The sequence below is a fragment of the Clinocottus analis genome, unplaced genomic scaffold (assembly GCF_023055335.1).
Source record: "Clinocottus analis isolate CAN_PGR_092001 unplaced genomic scaffold, fCliAna1.0.p SCAF_2, whole genome shotgun sequence".
Taxonomy (NCBI): Eukaryota; Metazoa; Chordata; class Actinopteri; order Perciformes; family Cottidae; genus Clinocottus; species Clinocottus analis.
The window spans coordinates 13,622,015-13,637,008 of NW_027175931.1; the positions used below are offsets into that span (position 1 = coordinate 13,622,015).

General features: G+C 42.7%; 1 protein-coding gene across 4 annotated transcripts in view; it reads left to right on the top strand.

Annotated features, from left to right (window-relative positions):
- Window positions 1-14,994, top strand: part of si:cabz01090165.1 (uncharacterized protein LOC100333421 homolog) — a 309,025-nt gene that overhangs the window by 148,308 nt on the left and 145,723 nt on the right. For all 4 annotated transcript variants that reach the window (XM_068585049.1, XM_068585050.1, XM_068585048.1 and 1 more), the window contains one exon: window positions 2,999-3,195. The gene's annotated coding sequence lies outside the window, so the exon portion shown is untranslated. The remainder of the gene's footprint in view (window positions 1-2,998; window positions 3,196-14,994) is intronic.

Consider the following 14,994-nt stretch of genomic DNA (forward strand, 5'->3'; position numbering starts at 1 on the left):
TTAGGAATGTAAACAAATTACACATTGCATGTTATCCCAGCGAGACAAATAGCCAAGTGCTAAAGATCAGAAAAGTACTGACACCAAAATCTGACACTTCAAGCTGAAGTTTCTGATGGCTGAAACTTTTTTCCTTCTCTCCGTGTTTTCACACTCTGCCGTAGCTGCAGGAAATATCTGGATGTTTGCTGCTTTCGCCGAGGTACCCACGGGAAACAGAAAAAAACTCTCACAACTGTGCAGACTCAGGAACGCAAATTACAAAGCCCATTACTGTTTGTATTGGAGTTTTAGAGCATGCGTCTCCTGTAATGGCCGCAGAGTCCCGAGGGACCGGTAGAAAAAGGGGGACAGTGGACAACAGAAAATATGAAGCCCACTGTAGAGTTGCCAAGGTGGCCTGATTTGAGTCGGGGCAGCAGGAGGAGGACTGCCAGCATAATTTTACAGAAGTGCTGACAGTTCCCCACCAGAAAATGTGCTTAGAAACCCAGACAATTTCCTGCATTCACCTATTTAGTCTTTTCCCCTTCAGTCTCAATGGATCTTTTTATAACTGTGGCTACACGGTTTAGGAAATGCCAAACTCATCTCCCACACGTCTCTTTGGGAGACGGAGTGTTGGCTCTTTCAGTGGGGAAGATTGAAGGCTGGACTGACAGGGTAAGACATCGGCGATGTGAGGCAAAGTAGAAAACTTGGAGGCGTTGCTGTTGCTCCCAAAAGGTTCCCAGCTTGTCTCTGTTGGGTTCCTCCATGTTCTATCATCAGATAACAGTCATGTAGAGCCTGATGGCCTCCAGACAAAGTCAACTTTTTACCTACAAATTGTGTGCAATCAGCAGGGACCGGCTGCCTTCCAGCTGTGCACCGCTGGAAGGTGAGTCAATCTGCCCATCAATTCAAATATTATCTACCGCTCGCTTTCACGGTCACTGCAGTTTCACACCGATAGGTGAAACAAAAATGGTCTGATTGACATGAATTGTTGTAATAGGCTGAACATACTGTTAATAGGGAACTTTTGGGGGCATTAATATTGTTTATATGTAAGACTGGGTATCAGAAACCTAATTCCTTTTAAGGTATCGACCAAAAATAATCAAGGAACAAGTATATGAATAGATCTCCAGTGAGCTGCGATCAATACTTCTGGACGCAGACACAAATCAGACACAAATCAGTCAGAAATCTGAAGCAATTACTTGTTTGGGGTACAGAATTGCATTATTAAACGTGTACTCATCTCTATTGCACCATAGCATAAATTTGAAAAAACGCCAAAATAGATAAACAAAAAATGAAAATAGATCATAATCTAGAATCACCACTTATCTCATCTCGTCAATTTGTATCTACAACTAGACACTCTGATTAAACTTCCTTTAATTTACATTTAATCAACTATTTCTCAGACATTGATTGGTAACAGATGTCTTCCGTTTGTGTCGATGATTTCCAAAAACAACAGTGAAAGTAGATTTGCAATCCAAAGAGCAAACCGTCTATGTTTACATGACCTTCTGACATTTCATGGTGCTCCAGTTCCTGCTAAAACAATCACTTCATTAAGTTTTAACAACGAGCAATTAACATGGCGACCATTTAGTTAATTTATTAATCTCTTATTTTAGTTGAAGCTAATTCCATTTTTTGAGGCTAAACTTTTTTGCTGTTGTCTGGTTGACATTATAACGTTTTATACTCTACCAACTGTGCTGACTCTTCTATAGGGAAAGGATCTCACTCTAAATGCAGGAAATTTCACCCAGTTATGCTCGTCAAGTGAAGTAATGGTTTTCGCCAAGTAGCAAAAAAGAGATGTAAGATTTTAAGTTTTTAGTTACTTGTTTCTAACTTGTAACTAAACTAAGTAGTTTCTAGTTAACGTTGGGAGCTCAAGTTAATTCAACAGAGCTTTTCTAAAAACCTTGGCATGAGATTTTGTTGACAGGGAGAGAGGGGCTGCGATGACGATTAGAAATTCGTGCTGTGTGGCGGAAGGGCATGACTTAAGACCGAAATGAGTGACAGTCACGCTCGATGTGTGACACTTGAGAGCCCCGATACCTTAAGTCTCTCTGCTCCTCCTGAGTTGCTCCCGCGACTGTGTCTGTTTGGGGTAAATAAGATGTCTATGCAGCGAATAGGTTTACAGATGCGCTCCTTAGCGCCATCTATCATCAGGGAGTTTGAAAATAAACCAACGCGCCTCAGGATTTTTTTTTGTTGAGACATTGGTTGTGTGGCGTGTGAACGTGTGAAAACATGAAAAAGTGTGTGTCACACGGCGAAACCGTGAGAGTTGGTGGCTCTGACATTGTGTGGTGGTCCTCTGGTCTGTTTATCCACCAACACTCAGTGGCATTTCACTCAGCATCAGTTCTTCAGTAAAACATCGGCTGAAGTTTAATGACTGCAGCTTGACACTGATGGATTAATGAGCTCTTTCACTCTGTCATTGATATGCCACAGGGAGGGATGGCACCTCTTTTTTTAACCCAGAATGCTTTCTTTCTTTAAGTCAGTCTCATTTTCTTTCTGTATTTCTTTTATCTCAGTCCGTTCTCTCCTCTCTTCCCGAGCGACGGACGTCACGTTAACGTTAAGCCAAGTTGCCGTGTGAGCACTTGTCTGCCTCTCTCCCTCCCTCCTCCTCTGTCCCTCCTCGACCTCGTCTCTCCCCCTCCCTCCTCTACCTCGTCTCTCCCTCCTCTCTTCTCTTCTCTCCATCTCTCCCTCCTCTTTCTCCTCCCTCCTGTCTCTTATTCTATCTATCTGCCCTCCTCTCTTTCTCTTCTCTCCATCCTCTCCTACTCTCTCGCTCCTTTCTCCATTCTCTCTCCCTCCTCCTCCTACCCTCCTCCTCTCTCCTTCCTTCCTCCCTCATCCCTCCTCCTCTCTCCCTCTTCCCTCTTTCTCTTCCTATCTCCTCCTCTCTGTCCTCTCGACCTTTCCACCACCGCTCACCTATTCCTCTCTGTGTCTCTTTGTCCAGGGAACCTTGGCAGACTTTGACGGACAGCTGGCTGAGCCAATGACAAACGTCGAGGACCTTTAGGGAGCGTCAGCAAGGTCCTCCGTTTAAACCTGCGTGGGCGTGCGCACCACGGGCACGTGTGCGTGGACCTGGATGAACGCCAGCACCGTCTTGTGCCCCGTGAGACGAGGACGCCCCCCTTCCCTGCAAGAGAGGTAGGCTGCTGCCAGTGACTGTGACTTCGACCTGCTTCTGGTTTAGTTTGATGAATCAATTAGCATCCATCTCCCTCTGCTTTCTATTTATGATTGGCTAAGCCGTTAGCGCCAAGTAAGGTCTGAATGGTGGAGGTGATGGAAGAAGCAAGCCATGTGTAGTTAGTCGTTAACTCTACTGGATACAGTCACTGTGTCTGATGGCTCGATAATGGTGCCGTCTAAAAGTGACCATTGTTACATTGAGGAGTCTGAAACTGACATGATCGTAGTCTAGTATTCTCTGCTTACTTGCTGTCTAGTGTACCATCTACTTCAGGACTTCAGGTCCAGGTTTGCAGATCTGGATATGTGGAATACATTTTTGGATTAAAGAGGGATTCTGCCTTTGAGTTTGATCCACTGAGCTCACCAGTGCTTTACTGGTAACCATCGGGATGGATTAAGAGGAACCAGTCGTATTGGCTGTTGTAGGATTGTGACACTGCTGTTGTCAGATGTCCCCTGCAAGAGGTTCGATGGATTACTATTATACTTCCATGGTTTGCTCTGTTGTATACTAAAAGTAAAGATTTCAGTGTTTCAGGTCTGTTTTATTGATTTTTCCGCACCTACAGCACTTTGGTCATTTGCCGTGTAAATCACTTTCCTCTTTTTATTTCTCTCTGGGAGAGAATCATTATCACTATGAAATAAACAGACACACATCAAATGCATCTAACGTAGTTGTGCACTGCTGTGTGTTCAGATGAACTGCTGTTTAATTTTCACTCAACAGATCCACGAGCTGCTGTTATATGTCACCCACAAGGTAATATAAAAGTCAATGAGACACTGCAGACACTCCTGCTGTGTTTCTTACCTCCACGTCAGACATGATCAACTCCAGTCGGCCTCTGGGAGTGAAAAAGAAAAGAAAATCATCCCCAAAACAAGCAGTTTGACGTCGCGGCTCCCTTGCAAGATAAATCACACATTACTGAATGAGTTGCTAACGTAAAAGACAGAAAATAATATTTGAACGGCGTGTTATAAGGTTAACAGGCAGAAATCTACAGCAGGTCTTATCGGCTTCAGTGGCCCGAGTAGTAACTCGCTGACGACTGTTACACAAACTCATAATAGAAGAAGAAAACATTTAAAACAGCTCGCAATTAGAGAGAGACAGAGAGAGAGAGAGAGAGAGAGAGAGAGAGAGAAAGAGAGAGAGAGAGAGAAAGAGAGAGAGAGACAGTGACTTAGGCTAATGCAGCCTTAATAGCCACATTAGTTTCCAGCTCCGACTAAATCGTTTGAAGAAACTCCCGACTAGAAAATAGGTCCATTAGGGAGCTCTAGATCTCATAAAACACACACACACACACACACACACACACACACACACACACACACACACACACACACACACACACACACACACTTAAATGAGATCCTGAGACAGAACAAAGCTGCATGAAACCAACACACTTTGTTTTCTCCTTTAATTTTCTCACAAATCACACAGCACGCACATACGTGGACTCCTAATTTCGCTCTATACTGTTCAGACTTTAGACACACACACACACATTCACACACACACACACACACACACACACACACACACAGACACTGTGCCACCGAAGACTTCTTTATCACAGCCGGGGCCCCGTGGTAATGGCAGGTATTGGCCTTCGAGTCCCAAAATGAAAAGTATTAGTGAGATAAACAGCCCTCATGGTCACAAGCAGAGTAACGAGAAGTACAGACGCAGGACGAGAGCGTCGATGAAGAGGGACGAGGTTGGACCTTCCCCTTCATGCAGTAAACACAGACCGGGGAAAAGTGACCCCTACTTTCCGGGACTCTGCTGCACATTTTTCTCACTTTGGATTCAAGTGTCTGCCACAGCCGGAGATGTAAACGTATTGCAGACTCCCAAAAACAATATTATGTAACACCCACCAGTTTTGCAGATAGGCTAGGTCATTCAGTGCGGTTACATGCATTCGAATTACTGGCTTAATCGGACTTAAAGTCAAATTATCCCTTTCATGTAAACACCTTTGTTCGAATAATTGCGGTCCGACTATGATCCGATTAACACCTTTGGATAACTCGATCCGACTCGGTTGATAATTCGGACAACCCGTCATGTAAACGGTGAATCGGATTAGGAACTGGACTATGCCTCTTTGCGCATGCTCGAGATCCCGCCGCCCACTGATTGTGTGCTCTCAGTGTCAACTCACGGTCAGCAGACGTATTACCACCCTGACAGCGGGGGCCATGGGCCGAGGACACTATCGTGCTCTAAACGGAGGGTTCATGAGCTTAGGGCACAATCCTGCCCTCTCACAACTGGGTGATTGAATTAGTGACCTGCTAACTGGCAATCGCGATAACCAATTAGTTTGCAGAGTAGCCAATGATTAATCACAAATGTGATATATAGCCAGCTTGAAATATCGCCGGTTTTGGGTGTCTTGCACCTTTGTGTCTTCCACCTGGGCTTCAGTGCAGGGCCTCTTGCATTGTAATAACTCTCTCAAACACTAAAAATGCTAATCTTTAAGAGAGAGAAAGAGAGTGTCTAGAAGACGGAGGGAAAGGCCCAGTCTGGGGATGTGCCTCTTTTTGGCCTCTGGCTCTCTGTCAGACACTAATATTCTCTTGGAAGAGAGGGAGAGAGACCTGTCCAACACTCTATATTATCACTGACTACAATCATGACCGTTGGCTATATTGTCGGTATCATTTTAATTCCTTTCTTGCTTTCAGTTTGACATACCGATTGCCCGGTACATATTTTCCCCATGACAGCTTTTACCTCAAGATTTGATTGTTCCCTTGTGTGGAACAAATATTACAGAGTGAAAACGACAGAAATATCCCTTTAATATCTGATGATGTAGAAGAGTAAAGTTATCTTTTAAACTGTACAGATACATTAACGTTATTCTTCAGTAACATCATGTGGTCAAAGTACTTTCTTCCTCTGCTTTAAAACGCACTAATCTGATCTATAAACTCATAATGGGAGCACAGTCAACATCAGTCTGGACTCCACTCAGACTTATTATTTAACGTCAGCAACTTCAGTGCACCTGCTGTACGTTTTCTGCTGGCTCTGTGTAAAACTTTGGCTTGGCGAGTTGTTGTAGCGTAGAATATGGCAACAGTACGTCAATTATAATCGTGCTTCTTCAGCAATAACACACATCCAGTTCTGATGATGAAGTAGCAAATAAAGCGCCCCAAATGGTTTCCCCGCCCCACACACCCGCTCTCCATTCATTTCTTTCCAAGAGGCGACGCCCTCGTCAGCACAGGATGCGGCAGCGAGAAAAAGGAGGAGGAGGGGTGGGGACCTGAGTTCACTGACGGTGGACTCCACAAATAATCCTCCGAACTCTGGTGAATGCTCGTCTATTGAATATCTATTTGTGGGGATTTGATTTTCCAACGGGTCACAACTTCTTTCAGAGTTCAATAAATAGCATCTTCGAGTGTGAGCGGTGCAATCACAAACTGAGGCAGTTGAATCCAGACTCCCAAAAACAATATTATGTAACACCCACCAGTTTTGTTTTACACTGGAATGGATCCTTCCTTCAGTGAGTGAGCAGTAAATGTCTCTAATGGCAGATAACTGGCAACTGCACACTGTAAGGTTCCCTGTCCACGGGTCTACAAATACGTTTTGAAACCTCTACGTTTTGACCTCTTGTCCACACGCAAGCAGAGTTTTAGCTCACTAAAATGTCTATAATTCTGGTTACTTTGTTCGTACGTGTAAGAGTGTTGGGAAACGCTGACGTCTTTACATGGTGGTTTCACATTAAACAACCATCAAAGATCTTGTCTAACCGCCCAACGCTAGATCAAAGCTATTGCCATGATTATCTTTCGAACTAAGAACCTCTCAGAGTCCTCTGAGGCAATAAGCTGTTTCCGAAATCCACTGAGATATCTCAATACGTATGACAGGGGTCCCGATCAAAGTTTTGTCTTGCATTTATCTCATTATATTGTAAAGGGGCAGTAAGCAGAAAGTCCACCTCGTTGTTCATCCACATACAAGTCAAATTTACTTTTTGCCACGCCACCAAACAGCAAGTACGTATCAATAAAGAAGTGATTAGCTGCTGCTTTACTATTTTTGTACTATTTGTTTAGACTACTAAAGGAAAATAAGTTCACTGAGCATGTTCAATATCTTCTACGGTATTTGAGGTATTCTTGACCTTTATCGCCACCTACTGGCCTTAGAAAATGCTATTTTTAAAACGCATAGGTAAATATCCATTAAAAAAATATGGTCTGCCAATGTTCAATGTGACGAGAGGCCTCTTCTGAGCGGCTTCCTGGTTTTGCTTCGCTCTCTTTGAGCTTTTGGGGTTTAGCTGGTGGTAAATCCCAAGGGCAAAGTTTCCGGGTGTTGTATTTTTTCTTCTCTCAACCGAACTTAATGGGAAGCTGGAGTGCGAGAAAGCAGATTTGTTTTGATTGTGTGGAATCAGACAGTTTGGATTGTGTAACTGTGCCTGTTCCATCCACACATCAAACTATTCCGCTTCCTCCACTCAGTTATTTTTCATTTCAGAAAGCGTTATCGTTGGGATTGAAATTGGAGTGTTTTCTTGCTGTGTTGCTGTGTGAGTGCCTGATTGCAGTTTGAATTTGGAATTTTCTTGTCACACTCAACACCCCAGACAAAAACAGCCACATACAGGTGTTGGGCGATAAATAGGAGCTCAGATTGTTACGGTTAAACCCTAAAAATTGCGTTTTGAGGGAAAACTGTCTTTTTTTTTTTTTTATCCCCCCAGATTACGTGAGCAGTTAACCATCTTAACATTGCAAATTGAAACTAAACGCTTTCTCCACCGTGCACCGGTTGGTTCTGTTGATAGCCAGGGGGTTAGGAAACACCTCTAAATTAATATTCTTTACGTGTGTCCTTCTGAGTGATGGTATTACCATTTATTGTGCATTACTTTCTGTTTCATTCTCAGTGTTTTCTCGGAGCTCAGATTCCAATTTCATTTTTTTCATTTTTATTTGCACGCTATTATCTTGTGCCACAGCGGCAATTGTAGTCGGCTATATAAAGCATCAGGCTCTGCGACTGTCTGTCTAATTAGTTCAGCGCTTCTCTTAACGACGGCTGGTTTTCTGCCAAAGTGTCGAAGCTGCTAAAACCAGTAAACAAGCTGCTTCTGGCTGCCATTTCAGCGCCTTGTGGTTCGGTTTTTTGGGGGAGAAGTCACTGTGTTTGCCCAGAACTCTGCCAGTCACCTTTTATTCACGATGCAGTTTCTCAATGTGGTTAATTTCTTTATCGCTCATTAAAGAACGTCATTTTTAAATATGTATCAGTGCTAATAGTGATTATATTTCTGAAGGTAGATTCAGTGTCTGTGTGTGTATTTGTGTGTCTGCCATTATGTGATTACATGTCTGTGTTTTAACGATAGAAGTAACACTTCTGTTGAAAATAAATTTTCTTGGCATTCCTTTATCATTTGATTGGCAGCCATGCACACAACCCTATACACACACCCAAATTATGCGCACCATTATATTTACCATTTTACAGCGGTCTTAACAACAGTTTGTGAGTCTTCTACGGTGTGTGTGTGTGTGTGTGTGTGTGTGTGTGTGTGTGTGTGTGTGTGTGTGTTAATAATATGTTAATAATATGTAGACTTTAAAAACACATGCACACATTTGGTTCACACAATGAATAATTGTCTAGCTTTATAATCCCAACAGGAGCAGCCAAAGACTTTGACTTGTTTGTCATTTGCTCGATGCATAATTCATTGACCGCTTAATAATTAATAGTTTAAGAAAGTGAATGAAAATGGATTTAATTCAGCGGGAGTAAGCAATATGAAGCCATCAGTTGGTAGTTAAATGCTTAAAAGTCAATTGCGGTGGAGGGTAAACACCTGTTGACGCCATTTACTCGACAGACACTTTTTTTGTTTTTTTTACAGAACTGTAAATAACCGCTTACTCACCCGCTCATGGTGGGTGAAGATAAGTATGTTTATGGGACTGCAGTTAGCGAACGTTGGACTTCAACTCTGAGGGCCAGACGGATGAGACCAAATGAACATCAGACAAAAATTGAAATGCAAGTAAATAAGTTAATATTGAACTCTGTCGTGTGTCCTTAAGTCCCGAAGGTTTACAGGCATATCAGATTTTTCTTAATCTATAAAAGTAAAGATAAAACGTATCTCTTAGTTTCCAACAGCTATAAGCTCGTCTGTTTGAAACTTTAAATCACAATATCAGTGCTCAGCTACTATTGTGTGGTCAAGGTTTGTGAAAGATCGTGATTGCTGCTGACCGCAGGTCTCTGGTCTCTGTGAAGGTAAAACTCACTATGTGGCCATCCGTAACAACCACACAGCAGGCTAGAACAGGATCGTCCTTCGATCAGAGGATCGGCGGTTTGATACCCGGCTCAGGTAGTCTATGTTGATGTGTCCTTGGGCAAAACACTTAACAACAAGAAACTTAACTCTTCAGCTGTGCCTATGGTGTATAAATGTGTGTATGAATGTTAGCTTCTCCTGATGGGCAGGTGGAGCCTTAGCCCCTCCAATCAGTGTATGAATGGATGACTGATGACAAGTAGTGTGAATGTGCTTTGAGTGGTCGGAAGACTAGAAAAGATCTATACAGGTCCATTTACCTCCATGATTCAGGAGCTGACACGAACACGCTTTGCTCAGCCTTCTATGTAAAAAAAAAGAGCAATTGGGAGTTTAGGCTGGGTAAATAGCTAAGGGTTTGTATCCGCCTCCTCATCAAACATTGCAGTCGACTCCAGACTCGCTGGATCTGTACGCTGCGGAAAAACCTCTGAGAGATGAGCTCTAACTTGGGATTTCAGCCTAAATCTCCCAAATTAGTGGGCATGACTTAATAATGGCAACAACCTCAGCGCGCTCTCTCTCCCCGCGGTTTGTCGGCGGGCCACGTGCTGCGTACGTCAGGGCAATTTCTCATTCTTCCTCTGTGCTCAAATGGATTCCGGAGGCTGGACTATATAACTGCAGCCCCGATCTGCTGCTGCTTGGCTTTGCATTTGTGCGTGAGAACCCCCCTGAGGAGGTTCGCCAGGGTTGTGCGAGGCAGCTCAGTGGATGTGAGAGACATGTTAATATTGCAATTCACTGCACTTTGCCGGAGAAACATGCTTTGCTTGTATCTACATCCCAAGACATCTCCGCCGATGTTAGCTTGGGATTCTATAATATGACCGTATAAATGTCCAAGTCTCTCCTGGACGTTTTATCAGCGATGCACGTCCTAGAAGGAGGAGGCGGCCTGCTTTTATTAACGCCTTGTAGAATTGGAGGCATTTAGTTTTTCTAAGTTTGGGAGGCAATGGCTTTGGAACTTTTATTTTGAGTTGATGTGGACGGTCTCTTCAGACGTGAGTTGTTGAGTTTTTGAGCGCCAGACTCCCTTTAGGAAACCTCTCAGTTTACTTCAGAGCACAACAGTCTGCCCTACTCGGTCCTGGTTCTGGCTCCTTGGCGCCTTCTGGGTGGAATCTGAGGTGGCACAGATGATGAACATAACAATAACGATATAGAAATAGCAGATCTTCTCGCTGATGGTCTTGTCTACTCATCTAGGTTATATGGGGGGATGAGTATTACAAAGAGACTGTTTCATAACCCATTAAAAGCTCCTTACAGTAACTTTAAGAATGAAATAGCACTTAGAACATGATCCTTTAATTCTTCACGACATAACACACATTTCGCTACAGATTTTCCCTTTTTTCTCCAGTTTGGCAAGTCGATACAGAACTCATTAACCACAGATCATATGCGCATGAACATCCGGAAATCTTAAAGATTAAAGCAGTAGAAAGTCGTGGAGTGTTTATGAGGTTTCAGTAACCTTTATATCTTCAGTCCGTTGGTTCCCTGCTGCCTGCATTTGTTAATAAGCTGCAGTCTGATAATCCTTTATTCTTTGCCGAACAAAACCTCTGTTGTGCTTCCCCTCCTTTATTTATCCCTCTGTGGCTCTTGATGAATGGGTGGAGTTTTCCAACTATTGTTCTGCAGACAGCAGGTCTGTACCGCCACACATCTGCAATGTAACTCAGCGGATATGAGCCCATGGTGTCATTATGCTTTGGCGAACATTAAATGGCAGGCATAATTGGCCGTGGTGGGATTTGAATTTAACAGTGATCACAGAAAATAGTGTTGGACAGGTTAATTAGTTTCCTTTTGCTTTCTTCCATGGACTCCTACGGTTTATTGATAACACTGCAGAGGGCCTCAGATTGTTCACTCTTTCATTTTTTTCTTTTTTCATTATTATTATTATTATATTCTTTAGCTTGTCAACCCAGCGAGGAAATAAAGGCGGAATGAAGATTAAAATCCTCTTGGATTTATGAAACGTGAAGAAAACATTCAACACAAGCAAGAGCCACAAAACCGCAACGTGTAAACCAGTTACTAATAGAGAAGTGAAATAGTGTAAAATAAGCAATATGTCACCCTGCACAGTTTAGTGCTGCACTAGACATTGCCATACTTCTTCTCTTTGTCCCTGCGGGGCAAAGATAAATTATCTTTGCTCAACGTTTCATTCTCTGTTAGGAAAAGAGACGGTTTACAAAACTGTGTGGCATTTTGCAGGGTAACTGCAATGAAACATTAATGCTGATCAGTTTTATCAGTTTTATTTGGTTCCTTCTTTTAAATTATGGGACGGAATATTGTTCCAAAGTTGTTATGATTACAGAAAAAATACTCTGGCTGTTTGTACTTGCGTCTTGGTTTTGTCAGATCTTTATCATTTATGGCTTATTTGCCAGTTGGCGACAAGGAAACCTTGAAAAATTACCAAAATTGAAATATTTCAAAATACAGTGTTAGTTATATTACATTTCATTTAGCTGACGAGGGTTTAATTCAATTATTGTAAGACGCTTTGGATAAAAAAACAAAGCGACTTACAGTAAGTGCATTCAACCGTGAGAACAAACTCAGAACAACAAGAATCAGGAAAGTACAATTTTTTCAAAAAAGTCAAACTACAAAGTGCTGTAAGTAAGAGACATTTAAGTGCTACTAAAGTGCTACTACTGCGCTAGCTTCCTCATTCAAGATGTAGTCGAAAAAGACATGTTTTTAGTTTGCAATGGAAGATGTAGACACTTTCTGCTGTCATGATGTCAATAGGTAGCTCATTCCAACATTGAGGACCAAGACAGCAAACAGTTGTGACTTTGTTGAGTGTTTAGCTCCCAATGATGGGGCTACAAACCAATTGGCAGATGCTGAGTGGAGTGAATGAGCTGGGGTGTACGGTTTTACCATATCCTGGAAGTAGATCGGACTCTATCTGTTCGTAGCACAGTACGCCAGTACCAATGTTTTGATCAGTGTCTGTCAGGGCACATGAGTTATGATACATATGGTTTGAGAGAAAAATCTCCTGTCAGATATTGTTGTACAACCTTCCCCTCTAAATCCCTCCTGAATGTGCTTGGGTTCAGCCAGTTAAACATAAAATCACAGATAAGTCTGAATCAGGAGGACCATACCCAACACATGCGGATCCCACACATAAAGCAGCGCACATCGCTGTCTGCCATCCTAGACTTTCCTTTAGCGAGCAGAGTAGGAGCAACAGGGCCCCCTTGCTAAAGGGGCTGCACCTGTGCTTATAGAACTAGAGTTACCATATCACGACCTTCTGTCTAACTCGCTGTACTCTTTGTTGTGTCTGCATGTATTTGGGAATGCAAGTCCTGAATCGTTGGCTACAATTGTGCCAATTTTCAGTGGGCGAATGCTTGCTCATGATTGAAGGAAAGTATTACCCATAGAGTCTAACAAAGGGCAGTGATTAGGAATGTAGGACTTTCAGCGGTATAGATTCCCATACCTGATCGACCTAAAAAGGTCAGTATCAGGCATACTAATCTGTTTTGAAAGGATTGGTTCAGTATTCTGCAATTGAAGTAATTAAAAGGATACATGATTTGTACTCAATACAAAACCACTGCTATGGTCCTTTAAGACCAGCAGCACACTGGCTGAGACACCTACTAACACTCATGGGATCAAGATATTGGTACTGAGATCTAGTGGCTGGTGATCTGACTGTGTTACAGCACAGATGCCAGACTGCACTGACTGGATTGTCTGTTACATGACTGACTGAAGGGTGAATTGCAAAGATTACCAGTGTTCTAGTTATATTGAAATACATTGGCATTGAGGATCCAAACCAAACACTCTGCTCATTTTCTTTATAACAAACAACAACTCCTCCATCTCCAACACACTGACTACAATCAGCACACACCTCATTAAAGAGAAGATGTCAACAACCCTCATCTCCACAGGAGTTGTGCGTGAACTGCAGCTAACAAACTGGGACTTAGTAAAGAATTTTGGTACACTGTATTACATTTTCTCAAGGCTGCTGACTGCACATGTCAATGAGTTAAAAAGTGACGTGAAAATGTTCCAGTTTTACTGGAAATAAAAATGTCTTACTCGAAACGTTCCACGATAAACCTATTTAGGTCAGATACTGAACTGATGTATGTTTCATTTGAGGAAAAGTTGCTAAAAATTGCACTGGTATAGTCTCTTCTTTTCAGCTTTATTTTTCACCACAGGCGGATTAAGAGCCAATGGGCCCACCAGGTCTCCTACATCCGAGCATGAATCACTGACTCTATAGTTGTTGAGCCTCTTTTTGTTGTTGTTTGGTCTCTTTGTAGTTGTTGAGCATCTCTGTGACATTTTAAGTCTCTTCGTGGCCATTTTGAGGGATCGGTGCATTTGCCTCATGTGTCTTTGAAGTCATTTTATTGTTGTTTTTGCCTTGTTGTTTTGTTTTTTCATTGTCATTGTGAGTATCTTTGTGCTCCATTTTGAGTTTTTTCTTAGTTGCTACGTTTTTCCTTGAGTGACATTTTGAAAGAAGAAGAGAAAGAGAGAGCAAGTGAGAGAAAGGGAGAGAGAGAGAGTATCGTATGGAGTATAGCATGAGTTAGCAGTTTGGTTTGACTTAACTCTGTGGACATCATAAACTGCTTTAATGGGGAGGAACAGATTTAAAGATGACCGCCAAATAGAGCAGAGGCACACCCGACACTCGGAAGAAGCCTGCTCTTTTCATTTATTTGATTGTCTGTCTATGTTTCTTCCTCTTCCTCCTCCTCCTCTTCCTCCTCCTTTAACAACTCAAATAGAAGCAGCAGGGAGAGAGCAGATACAACCGAGGCTTTGTCAGCTTGTATTTCTCCACAGGCAGAGAGGATTTCCTCCTTCTGCTTCTGGGGGGCCCTGGTGTTGAATCTCAACTGCAGAAGTAGTTGCTTGAGGGAAAACAACAGCAACACTGGCCCAGTAGCTCTCAGAATACGCCCCAAAGCGTCATCACAGAGCCAGGTTTATTGTTGGCTTTCGCAAGAGAATAAATATGATATTTCAGCAAGTTACACACATAAAGCCTCAGTTGCTACTGCGGTTCAATTTTCTCAGCTCTTCATTAAACCTGTGTTTACTCCATTTGGGCTAATGGCCTGCTGCTATTGGTTTAAACCTCTGCTGTGTGTAGTCCTCAGGGACCTATCAGAGCCAAGCGCTGTCTGGGGAGCACTGGGCTGAATGTACTGATGCACTCTGCTTAGACTCCTGGGAGCTTTTTTTTTTTTCAGTAAAAAGGAGGTGCGTGCGTGTGTGCGTGCATGTGTGCGTGTGTGTTACATGTACAAAAGGCTGAGACTGACAGATATTCTCTGTG